Genomic DNA, 14,021 nt, shown 5'->3' with positions numbered 1-14,021 from the left:
CAGCAACATCCCAAGACGTTACAGCAACATCCCAAGACGTTACAGCAACATCCCAAGACGTTACAGCAACATCCCAAGACGTTACAGCAACATCCCAAGACGTTACAGCAACATCCCAAGACGTTACAGCAACATCCCAAGACGTTACAGCAACATCCCAAGACGTTACAGCAACATCCCAAGACGTTACAGCAACATCCCAAGACGTTACAGCAACATCCCAAGACGTTACAGCAACATCCCAAGACGTTACAGCAACATCCCAAGACATTACAGCACCATCCCAAGACGTTACAGCAACATCCCAAGACGTTACAGCAACATCCCAAGACGTTACAGCAACATCCCAAGACGTTACAGCAACATCCCAAAACATTACAGCACCATCCCAAGACGTTACAGCAACATCCCAAGACGTTACAGCAACATCCCAAGACATTACAGCACCATCCCAAGACGTTACAGCAACATCCCAAGACGTTACAGCAACATCCCAAGACGTTACAGCAACATCCCAAGACGTTACAGCAACATCCCAAGACGTTACAGCAACATCCCAAGACGTTACAGCAACATCCCAAAACATTACAGCACCATACCAAGACGTTACAGCAACATCCCAAGACGTTACAGCAACATCCCAAGACGTTACAGCAACATCCCAAGACGTTACAGCAACATCCCAAGACGTTACAGCAACATCCCAAGACATTACAGCACCATCCCAAGACGTTACAGCAACATCCCAAGACGTTACAGCAACATCCCAAGACGTTACAGCAACATCCCAAGACGTTACAGCAACATCCCAAAACATTACAGCACCATCCCAAGACGTTACAGCAACATCCCAAGACGTTACAGCAACATCCCAAGACATTACAGCACCATCCCAAGACGTTACAGCAACATCCCAAGACGTTACAGCAACATCCCAAGACGTTACAGCAACATCCCAAGACGTTACAGCAACATCCCAAGACGTTACAGCAACATCCCAAAACATTACAGCACCATACCAAGACGTTACAGCAACATCCCAAGACGTTACAGCAACATCCCAAGACATTACAGCAACATCCCAAGACGTTACAGCACCATCCCAAGACGTTACAGCAACATCTCAAGATTACACAGAACCAGTGCTTGTAACACCTTGTCAGAGGTCATTAACCTGTCACCCTCCGCTCACCCATCCGACACTTTCCTCGTCTCACTCTCATATTCCCTCATTATCATTCCTCATTTCTTTCTATGTATCATGTTTTTCGTCGCTGTCCTGGTCAGTTTATTTCTTCCTTTTGATGTTAATGTGAAGCAATGCCAAGATTAAAGTTGGCTTTCATCTTTGTTTACGTAGAGCCTTTGATCTTTGATGTCTCTTCCTGTTTTCTCAAATCCTTCATATATTATTCCTTAATAGCTAAAATAACTTCATATATCTTCATCCATTAGTATATGATTGGATTTTTTATTCACTTTTCAACTGATTCTACTTCTTGCTTTATATTGGTATAAAGTTCACTGAAAGTAGATTTTTGTGCTGGTCACAGACAGCTGCCCTGACGTTCTTCAGCTGTGTTTAGTCTGTTCATTTTATCGTGTGTGTGTGTGTGTGTGTGTGTGTGTGTGTGTGTGTGTGTGTGTGTGTGTGTGTGTGTGTGTGTGTGTGTGTGTGTGTGTGTGTGCGCGCGCGCACTGCCTTGGTACTGAAGGAAGGAACGAATTATCAGTGGAAAGCGCCAAGCCAGGACGACTATATAGCACTGGGAAGGGGTCAGGATAAGGATTTGGGATGGGACGGGCGGGAGGGAATGGTGGCCCCAACCACTTGGACGATCGGGGACTGAACGCCGACCTGCTTGAAGCGAGACCGTAGCTCTACCGCCCTGACACTGAAGAAATATCTGTTTCTCATCATTATCTCGAAGCTGTCATTCGCATCCTCACATTCCTCTGTATCTTACTCTCATCACCTTTGTAAATACTTCCAAGTGTCATTCCATCCCTCCGTCCCGTCCAAAATCTTTATTCCGACCACTTCCAAGGGTTGTATAGTCGTAATGGCTTGGCGCTTTCCCCTAATAGTTCCAGTCCCTTCCAAGTGTCATGAATGTTGTGATCATGTCTCCTCTGTTATTTCCTCAGGTGTGGTGAGGGGAATGAGGTGGAAAGGAAACGAAAGGAGACACGATTTGAAGAGTGGAATTCAGAGAATAGGGATGGAATAGGAGGGATGTGTCTGGCTAGGTGTGGAAGTGTACAGGTGACCGGTGGGCTTGTGGAAGGGTAGTGGTGGGTGGGGGGTGGGGGTTAGGGACGGGGGACGGGTGCAGGAAGGGGAGAGATGTGGAACAGGGGCGCGAGCTGGCTATATAGATTTTCCTGTGGAAGACTGGGTCAAATCCTTATCCTGATCCCTTCCAAGGGCTATATTGTCGTAATGGCTTGGCGCTTTCTCCTGATAGTTCTCTTCTCTCTAGCTTAAATACCTGTGTTGTTGAGGAAGTGATGTGGAGGCTCGTCACAGGGGCAGGGGGAGGGTCAATGGGGCAGGGGGGAAGAGAAATTAAGAAGAGGAAGAGAGGTGATGCAGAATCATCAGAGCGAAGTAGATAGAAATGGAAATGAAATGGAAATAGAATTGGAAAATTCTGATCTTGTTCAAGATGCGTTATGGATAGTTGGAGGACCATTTGTCAAGCTGTTATAAGACCTCTGAGGCGGTATATCTGTTACCAGTGACGCCATGGTCCCCTTATTGTCCCCTCATGGTCCCCTCACGTGGTCGGGGCCAGCCTGGGTGAGGGGCCAACCTATCCTCCCCAATTCCCTGGCTGGCCAATTTAGGGTCCCTTAACCTTAGATCTGGTGAGCTGGTCTGTGGGGCTCTGAGACGCAGGAACACTAATCCATATTATTCTCTGCTTCTTTATTGTTTGAACTCATTTCTGACCGTTACCTCCCGTTACCTCCCGTTACCTGGCTGAGATCTTCCCGTTGGTGTTGACAGTCTTGTGGACGTCAGTCAGCTATTCTCTATTCATCACATTTCATTCATCACATTTCATTCATCACATTTCCAATTCTTGAGATTCTGAATTATTTGACTCAGTTTCTCAACTTTTTGCCCAACTGGTGTAAATTGTTGACAACCTCTTGGATCTCTTCTGGAGTAACTTGACTTTGGTTTAGCCCCTAATATGATGGCTTAAAAAGTGGCAATTAAATATATATATATACCTTAACAATTAACATATATAGTTTTATTTTATGTTAATTTAGCATCAGATGGTGAAAATGCAACTTGATGGACAACTAACATAAACTTATTATGCCATCAAGTTATAGAGTTCAGCACAACCTCAGCATTTTAATGCCTGAGTTAAACTATTTAAAGATCGCATCAGGATAGTTATATTGTAGTCCTTGTTAATATTGCTCTTACTGGAAGACATCACATCTCTACATGTACCCTTGGCCACCAGGAACCAGCGCGGCCTCTCCAGCCTTCACAACGGAGCCTCAGGACTATGAATCCGAGGCGCTGTCCACCCAGCTTTCAGGCGATACTGAATGAATGGGATTATTTTTTACACTTCACGAATTACGAGGGGAATATATTTGCTCATTGCATTGGTAATCGAAAACCAGAGTGGCTGGAACTTGTATTTTTCCACTTTAATGACTGGCACTTGTATATTACCACTTTAGTGACTGGCACTTGTATTTTTCCACTTTAATGACTGGCACTTGAATATTTGCACTTTAGTGACTGGCACTTGTATATTTCCACTTTAGTGACTGGCACTTGTATATTTCCACTTTAATGACTGGCACTTGTATATTTCCACTTTAGTGACTGGCACTTGTATATTTCCACTTTAATGACTGGCACTTGAATATTTCCACTTTAGTGACTGGCACTTGTATATTTGCACTTTAGTGACTGGCACTTGTATATTTCCACTTTAATGACTGGCACTTGAATATTTCCACTTTAGTGACTGGCACTTGAATATTTGCACTTTAGTGACTGGCACTTGTATATTTCCACTTTAGTGACTGGCACTTGAATATTTCCACTTTAGTGACTGGCACTTGTATATTTCCACTTTAGTGACTGGCACTTGAATATTTGCACTTTAGTGACTGGCATTTGTATATTTCCACTTTAGTGACTGGCACTTGAATATTTGCACTTTAGTGACTGGCACTTGAATATTTGCACTTTAGTGACTGGCACTTGTATATTTGCACTTTAGTGACTGGCACTTGTATATTTCCACTTTAGTGACTGGCACTTGTATATTTGCACTTTAGTGACTGGCACTTGTATATTTCCACTTTAGTGACTGGCACTTGAATATTTGCACTTTAGTGACTGGCACTTGTATATTTGCACTTTAGTGACTGGCACTTGTATATTTCCACTTTAGTGACTGGCACTTGTATATTTCCACTTTAGTGACTGGCACTTGTATATTTGCACTTTAGTGACTGGCACTTGAATATTTGCACTTTAGTGACTGGCACTTGAATATTTGCACTTTAGTGACTGGCACTTGTATATTTCCACTTTAGTGACTGGCACTTGTATATTTGCACTTTAGTGACTGGCACTTGAATATTTGCACTTTAGTGACTGGCACTTGTATATTTGCACTTCAGACCCGCACGTGGGCCTCCGTGACACAGTCTTCCGCTTCTTTCTTCACGTTGTGGAAGGTTCTCAAGAGCTCAAGGAACTCTTTGGAAAGTCGACAGGAGTCCCCAACAAAGGGGTGACCCTGGGATTCTTGGAAGTGGTCGTGTGATGTCTCATGACCTCTTTACTTTGTCTTCTTGAAGGTGATGCTCTGCGAGATAAGTTTTTATATTTGGAATTTATAAACTTGAGTACATCTTGATGGTGCAGCTTCCCAAGGTAACAAGGTAACCTTCTCAAGGTAACTTCCCTAGACTATATATGGGTTAAAGAGTTTACGACAAGAGCTTGCTTCTTGATGCTCAAAGTCTCCTCGGTAGAGCGACGGTCTCGCTTCATGCAAGTCGGCGTTCAATCCCCGACCGTCCAAGTGCTTGGGCACCATTCCTTTCCTCCGTCCCATCCCAAATCCTTATCCTGACCTCTTCCAAGTGCTATATAGTCGTAATGGCTTGGCGCTTTCCCCCTGATAGTTCCATTCCACCTCGCAGGATTATTAGCCATTTTGACCAGACCACACACACTAGAAGGTGAAGGGACGACGACGTTTCGGTCCGTCCTGGACCATTCTCAAGACGATTGTGGACCGAAACGTCGTCGTTCCTTCACCTTCTAGTGTGTGGTCTGGTCAACATACTTCAGCCACGTTATTGTGACTCATCGCCTGCAGTATTATCCATACTGGTGCACGGGATCAGTAGCCTTCGCTACTGGATGCTGAGGTCATCTTCAAGAACACGTGAGTGGATAAAGTAATTGTGCAAAACTCCAGGTACCTCATAATAGCAGCTCAGAAGGGTCTAATAACTAAACATTAAATAATGCAGTGTGGTAAATTCTGACTCAGTTCTCGTTCATAGAGCTTGTCTCCCCTGGAGTGCTCAGGATTGGGAGATTTGGGAGATTTGTCACTTCAGCCGTTTGCCACACGTAACGGCAGCCCAGTCTGATCCTGGCACTGACTTTGTCACACTGGTGGACAACCAGTCCAGGCCTCTCCCACCTCACTCCCAGGTCATCCCTCCCCACAAACCATCTCCCCCCCCCCCCCACATACACCCTCGCCATCTTTACCAAAATTAACCTCCCTCCCCCTCTCCTTCCCCTCGCACACTATCCCCCATCCCGCCTCATCACTGTAACCATTTTCACAACCCAGTCACTATCACTATACACATCTTCACCCTCCCTGTCTCCACCCTCACACACCCGCCCCATATCCCTCTATCACTGTAACACTATTCACTACACTCACTATCTACATCACGTCAATATCTACACTCAATATCTACATCAAATGGACATGTATATGAGTGGGATTGGGTGGTTATAAATAGGAGCTGCCTCGTATGGGCCAATAGGCCTTACCCGCCAAACACACACCGAAACTAGACTTTGGTACAACGTTCGAACAAGTTTTAACACCTCCAAACCAGTTATAACTACCAATATAGCAAGTTGTAACAACGTTCTAATACGTCATTAACACGTTAAGCCAAGATGTAACAACATAATTACAAGTTGTAACAAGCGGAAAATAGAGACAGTTTCGGTTTGTGTTTCCAGGGTCTGCAGTTACCTTTGTTCTTATGTTCTTATCGCGGTAATCATAAGGTTGTCTTATGGTTACCGTCATCATGCAGTATTGTCGAACCTTTGCTTGCGCATTTCGTATCCAGTGACTTCATGAAGAGGTGCAGAGGCCTAACCCCCCTTCAAGGGTGGGAAGGGGTCGACCCCGACCACCCTCTGAGACGACATAAGTCACCACTCACCATGCATGTTGTGTGAGACTGGCCACAAGCGTCTGGCTTACAACCCTCGACAGAAGAACAGATAGACTGACTCTTGTGTAGATAGGTGGGGGTAGACGGGGGTTACTCGGGTCTCGGTCTGTCTGTCTCTTTCCCTTTCTTCCCTGTCGCTCTCCCTCACATTCTTCCTTCTTCTATCCCTCCTCTTCCACCCATCCATATTCCCTCCTTTGCTCACTTTCATAGTCACTTATTCTCATTTACCCTTACTCCCATTCTCCCTTCCTCTCATTCTCTCTACCTAACTCCTCATCTCTCTCCCTTCATCCCTCCTTCCCTCCATCCCTTTTTCTCTCACAATCCCTCATTCTTTTCCCTAGTGGGCAAAATGTGGTTGAGAAACGTTGAATAAAGATTATCGACCTTAAATGAACCGATTATCGCTGAAATATTGGTTCCATAACACTGAATGGACAAATAAACCTACATTTCAGGCTTCATTAGCCTGATTGTCGCAAGAGGACCCAATCCTTCTTACGGAGGGGCACGGTGTCGACCCCAACTACCCGCTTGACACTCCCCAACCAGTCACCTCTCATCATGCAAAGTTTAGTGAGGGAAGCCCCGAGCGTCTGACCTCCAACCTTGGTCAGAGGGACAAACAGACATTCTCTCATATAGATATCGATAGGCATCAGGTAAGTTTTATACCAGTGCTTTCAGGCCTTTTAGACTGATTGCTCATCCATCAGGGGGGGATGTTTGGAGCAATATAGTCTTAAGAGCAGAGATTCAGATACGTGGGTGAAGTTCAACTTGATCACTGTTGGCTACTCTATATGTGTCATCATGAGGAGTAATATTTGTGTGAGATGGTATTCATACACAATATTTGTTAAACCGAGACTGATTTCAGAGATTGCTGAAATAGAGGGAATACAGAGAACATATACGGCACGCATAGACGCAATAAAGCACCTAAATTATTGGGATCGTCTCAAAGCCCTCCAAATGTACTCACTAGAAAGAAGACGAGAGAGATATCAAATAATATACACCTGGAAGATACTGGAGGGCCAAGTACCAAATCTACACAGTAAAATAACAACGTACTGGAGTGAACGATATGGAAGAAAATGTAGAATAGAACCAATGAAGAGCAGAGGTGCCATAGGCACAATCAGAGAACACTGTATAAACATCAGAGGTCCGCGGTTGTTCAACGTCCTCCCAGCAAGCATAAGAAATATTGCCGGAACAACCGTGGACATTTTCAAGAGGAAACTAGATTTATTCCTCCAAGGAGTGCCGGACCAACCGGGCTGTGGTGGGTATGTGGGCCTGCGGGCCGCTCCAAGCAACAGCCTGGTGGACCAAACTCTCACAAGTCAAGCCTGGCCTCGGGCCGGGCTTGGGGAGTAGAAGAACTCCCAGAACCCCATCAACCAGGTATCAACCAGGTGTTCAACACGCTTCCACTACACATAAGGGACATAACTGGCCGACCCCTCACAGTGTTCAAGAGAGAACTCGATAATCACCTCCAAAGGATACCTGATCAACCAGGCTGTGACTCATACGTCAGGCTGCGAGCAGCCGCGCTCAACAGCCTGGTTGACCAATCCAGCAACCAGGAGGCCTGGTCGAGGACCGGGCCGCGGGGACGCTAAGCCCCGGAAACACCTCAAGGTAACCCTCTATTCTGGGCAGCGAGTACATCTGGTTAATAAATTGATAGCATCAGGTTCTTGCTGTCCATCTTGCAGAGTTCGCTTTCAACTAGACGCTTCCTGGACACTAACAAATCACAGCTGAGGGAATAATGTTGCGTGTGCAATGGTCGACACATTGCCCAGTGAGAGTTACTGAGCACTTGGCAGCTGTTGTGCACCTCAGCCCCAGCTGTGTGTTGATATCCTGACCATCAATTGCAGGTGTCCTGGTGAGGGTGCACCTGTGTCACCATCACTGCTCGCTGCCTCCAACTGTATTGACTGTTGCAAAACGCAGCATGCCAGGGGGCCTATGTCACCTCCCCGTGACCCAGTCCCATTGGCTTAGCTTAAATCTTGTGCAATGTGATTGTTTCTCTCAAACTGACTCCTACCTGAACAAATCCACAAGAGCCGTGATGAGAGAACCTACGTCCGAAAGGATCCCAGAAGCGCCTTAATCGACTGTGCCACGACATGGTCAAAAGTGTCAGGTCAGTAAAATTCCTGGTTGCAATTTTTTGACCATGTCGTGGCACAGTCGATTAAGGCGCGTCTGTAATACTCTCGGACGTAGGTTCGAACCCTCATCACGGCCCTTGTGGATTTGTGCATTTCATGCATCACGTTATTGTGGTTTCTGTGTGTAATGACCCCTTCCTGCTTGATTAAATTCGATTTTAAGGCTCTTGATTATGTGCTGGTCCGTTGCAAAAGTTCTCTCACATGGGAGCCGAGTGAACAGCACGCTCGACTTGTGATCCTGTGGTCCCGGGTTCGATCCCGGGCGCCGGCGAGAAACAATGGGCAAAGTTTCTTTCACCCTATGCCCCTGTTACCTATCAGTAAAATAGGTACCTGGGTGTTAGTCAGCTGTCACGGGCTGCTTCCTGGGGGTGGAGGCCTGGTCGAGGACCGGGTCGTGGGGACACTAAAGCCCCGAAAATCATCTCAAGAAGATCATCTCAAGAAGAAGATAACCTACGGATAAGGATAAAAATGCATCTGCATTCCCATTAATTTACACTTATCCTCTGGATTGAAATCCAATAGCCATTTGTCCAACCATACCTGCAGGTTATCCAAGTCTTGCTGCAGCCTGCTGGAGTCTTGGCTGGTTCTGAGCCCTCCACCACCAGCCTCGTCAGTACTCTGGGTCACACAGGAGCCCGTGTCATCCAATATGTCATTTACGTGTAGCGGAAATAGCACGGGTCTGAACACTGGCCTCGTGGGACACCGTTAATAACACGCCCCATTATCTAAGTCCTCTACGGGCTCACCATAGCCCGTGCTACTTGGAACTTTTTGTTCCAGGTAGCAAATCCCCATTATCATTGTTCCCCCCTCGTATTGCTGTTCTCTTTCGTGTTCCAAAGGTTCTTCTTTTGTCAATTAAGTGTTGTACACGTTAAATTGGTGTTCTAGTTTGTTCACGGGATCTCACGAGTTTGTTCACGACAGTTCACGATAATTATCTTAATAATATCTCTGATAATTATCTTAATAATATCTCTGATAATTATCTTAATAATATCTCTGATAATTATCTTAATAATATCTCTGATAATTATCTTAGGTGTTGAGAGGTACACACACACAGGTGTTGACGGGTACACACACAGGTGTTGAGGTACTCACACAGGTGTGGAGAGGTACACAGACAGGTGTTGACGGGTACACAGACAGGTGTTGACGGGTACACACAGAGATTACACTGTATCACCCACCAAGCATCAGCCTCGGGAAGGATTAGCCATTCCCATTACAGGATTATGAGACGCTAAGCTTCGGATCCGCGCCGGATTAGGTAAAAAAAAAATTACATTTACTACCGGTTGTACAGCCGGGTTCGTTCTCGACTCATGATCGGGAATTCCAGGTTCGAATCGAGGTGTGGGACATAAATGGTTGGGCGATCTATCGCCTAATGAACCTGTTCACCTTTCAGTAAATTGGTAACCAGGAGCTAGTTAACTTGTTGTGGGGTTAGTTCTTCCTTTAGAGGGGGAGGGGCTCGATATAAGCCTAACATGTATATATGTGTTGGCTGCCTGTCCCCGACACAATGAATCATTTCAACGATAACACTGACTATATTATCTTCCGACATAAGGAGGAAACTATAAGAAGATCCCTAAACAAAATTATACAAATTATTTCTAATCTGCAGAGGTCGTCATGGTGGGAGCCGGTCGGCCGAGCGGACAGCACGCTGGACTTGTGATCCTGTGGTCCTGGGTTCGATCCCAGACGCCGGCGAGAAACAATAAGGCAGAGTTTCTTTCACCCTATGCCCCCCCCCCTGTTACCTAGCAGTAAAATAGGTATCTGGGTGTTAGTCAGCTGTCACGGGCTGCTTCCTGGGGGGTGGAGGCCTGGTCGAGGACCGGGCCGCGGGGACACTAAAAAGCCCCAAAATCATCTCAAGATAACCAAGATGGTGGGAGCGTCGACAGACAGACAGACAGTATTGAACACTGTGTGACTGACATATATAGTGTCTCGTCCAGGATAATAACGCCATGACCAGCGCTGGCTCACAGCGGGAGCATCACTCTCAGAGCACCATATTACTCCTCTACACCAGCCTGGCACAAGGGTAATGAGAGGGACGGACGCACTGTGGAGTTTTCTGCTGTTTCCAGCAGGAATTTAATTGCGTCCAACACATGTGACTCCCACACAAGCTAGAGGCAGGTGTGTGTGGGCGAGTACACATGTGACTCCCACACAGGCAGGGAGAGGAGACAAGTAGAGCACCACAAGGGACACCACTGCAGCTAATCCTCTTAGTAACTAACATCAGTAACTTGACAGACAGGCAGGGATGTGCTGACGTTGGCCCGGGTGGAGTAATTATTGTGCTGAGGTAACTTGGTGCTGAGGTAACCTGGTGCTGAGGTAACTTGGTGCTGAGGTAAACTGGTGCTCTGGTGACGTGGGTGAACAGCGTGTGCCACATGTGTAAACACACAGGGCGGGGCTCTACAATATCTACACCTGTGTCTGCCGGTGTGTGTCTAAGGTTCATGGCCAGATGCTTGCGGTCAGTCTCGCTAGACTTTCAAGATGACACATGGGACTTAACAGCACTGTATATAGGCCCTGGGCACGGGGACCCCTACGCAGATGAGGGGACCCTTAGGCCCCAACCCTAATGATGGCCGGATGGGGGCCCCCGGGAATCGTGGGGCCCCTGGTCAGCGTGGCCAAGCGTTTAGGCCGGCCTGTCGTAGGGGGACTGTCATATGCAGATCGGGACGGGCGGATCCCTTTGACCTGATTTAATAGGCTCGGCTCCTATTGCGACTCCTGTAGAGTCCTATGAAGTCGGTCCACCACACACACACAAACTGACCCAAGCTTTGTTACAAAGTTGCATCAAAGCAACAGTAGTAAAAATGCGTTTGTGTTTACCGTGTGTGTGTTTGTTGGGGGAATAAGTTCCGCGTTGTGAGAGAGAGGGAGAGGCGAGGGACGAAGGGAAGGGAGAGAGAGAGGGAGAGGAAAGAGATAAAGGAAAGAGATATGGGAGAATGGAGAAGTGGGAAAGGAGACTGAGGGGAAGAGAATGAGATGGGAAAATGGAAGGGAGAGGACAAGGCAAAGAGAGGAGAGGAAGGGGGAGAGCAACGACAGATAAGAGAGAGGGAGGAGACAAAGGGAGATATACAAACAAGTGGGTGAGGGTGAAAAAGAGAGAGAGAGACACCCGGGCACAGCCGGGTTCCCTATTTACTTTGATTATAAGGTTCCAACAAAACAAAATGCACAATACGTTATACATAATACATGATGCAACATGACATAATGACTAATATTTTTGTTGACAGTGTTGGAGGCCATGTTGTATCCTGTAGGCTGACGGGCTGACGTACAGGATTCCTTAACCGCTCGACTATACTATTATAGTCGAGGACTATATGCAACTGAAAACTCACACCCCAGAAGTGACTCGAACCTTTGGATGGAAATAGCCTCGGCTACCATCCTCTTTTGTCCGGTCGTGTTGGTCGAGCGGTTAAGGGATCCTGTACGTCAGCAGAGTGCTCCTGGCAGTATGGGTTCGATTCACTTCTGGGGTGTGAGTTTTCAGTTAGATATATATATATATATATATATATATATATATATATATATATATATATATATATATATATATATACATATATACATACACAGTATATGCGGAAAATCTACAAAGAAATGGGAAAGGAAGATGAACGTTTCGGCTGTTAAAAGCCGTTGTCAACACTGGATCAAGTTTGTACATACCAGTACTAACATTGATAAGATTTGTACACTGATTAAGGCAGACTCAATCAAATTCCGTTCCACGAAACCACCACAATTGGTAATGCTTGTCGCTCCATCCCACTTAATAGTGTGATCAGATAAACTCGTGTGCAGATACAATGCACTAGACGTTTGGTCAGTTCTAATACTATAGGCATGTTGGGACAACCGCAGTTGTAAGGACTTTCCTGTTTGTCCAAGATACACAAAATCACAATCATTGCAGGAAATCGAATACACACAACCTGCTGTATCAGGGGAGTTTTTTTAGTAAATTGGACTTGATCGTACTATTAGTGAACACCATATTGATATTAAGTTTCTTAAAACCCGGGGAAAGTTTTTCAAGTCCAATCGCATAAGGTACCACCAATGAGTTTCTAATTCCTGGTTTCGCTTTGGGGACATGATTATAAAACGTACGCTTGGCTTGTCCGAATGAGCAATCTAAAAACATCTTAAGATATTGTAAACTCTTCCCAATTTCATATATTTAAGCAATCTCTTTATCAAAAAACAAACTCTGGGCTGCATACCCTCAAAGTTCGAAGAAACATTCCTGAAAACACTGAATGTTTAACTTCACTATGATGATTCGAATAATAATGAACAATGGATGTTAATTGGGATATTCTCGAAAATATTTGAAAAAAAAATCGAAAATTGTGACAACATTTTGAAAAATCTGCTCCCTTCTGGCAACAGCATAATGTAGTCCTCAAGTTTCTATCTGTTATCTTAAGAATGTTATGGATAATATAAGCCACTCCTTGGGAAGTGGCATAACAAAGGCTTTGCTAAAGTCAGAGTACACAACATCACAAACTTTGGCACTTTCAACTGCCTCCGCTATGCTGGAGTAAAATAATATCAAATTTTTTAAAACGACTTCATTGAAGACCAAACCACACACCAGAAGCTTAGGAGACGACGACGTTTCGGATAGATTGGATTGGATAATGGATTGATTGGATAGTGGATTGATAATGGTCCGTCCTCGACCATTATCAATCCACTTGATCATTGTTCATTAGTGTTAGTGTAGTGAATGTTCCCACGTTGGTTCCTTAATGTATTGTTTAAGAAAGCAATCGTCAATTCTAGAAAATCTTCTTCTTCATTATTCCCTGAAGCTGGGGCCTGACAGCTGAGTGGACAGAGCTTAGGATTCGTAGTCATTAGGTTCCTGGTTACAACTTCGTGGTATAAGTACTTACTCAATTTCTAAACAATTCACACGAAACTTAAAGAGTACCTGCAAAGTACCTTACAAAGCTCTACATTATGTATAGCACAGATTATAATTTACCGCAAAAATCTAAATCTTTGAAGTTTTCAAAGGCTTTAGGTGCACATTTCAGTTCTGTTTGAAAATGCCTTTTCATTTTTCCTTTTTTTTTGTAGTAAATGTTATCTTACGGGGTTGGAACTTGTGTCAGTAGATCCTAATAGTTCTATTCTGATAGAAACAATTATTTAAATTAAACACTTCTTAATTTTCTTAATTATCTCCCCCCACCTTTTAGAGAATTACGAGGCTGCCATGTA

At 45.1% G+C, this 14,021-nt stretch overlaps 1 protein-coding gene across 5 annotated transcripts in view; it reads left to right on the top strand.

Moving 5' to 3' along the window:
* The window catches only part of LOC138350724 (substance-K receptor-like), a 362,889-nt gene that overhangs the window by 249,548 nt on the left and 99,320 nt on the right, over positions 1 to 14,021 (top strand). The gene's annotated exons all lie outside the window — the stretch shown is intronic.

This window comes from Procambarus clarkii, chromosome 5 (genome assembly GCF_040958095.1).
Source record: "Procambarus clarkii isolate CNS0578487 chromosome 5, FALCON_Pclarkii_2.0, whole genome shotgun sequence".
NCBI classification, from domain to species: Eukaryota; Metazoa; Arthropoda; class Malacostraca; order Decapoda; family Cambaridae; genus Procambarus; species Procambarus clarkii.
This window is presented reverse-complemented; position numbering and strand designations above follow the sequence as displayed.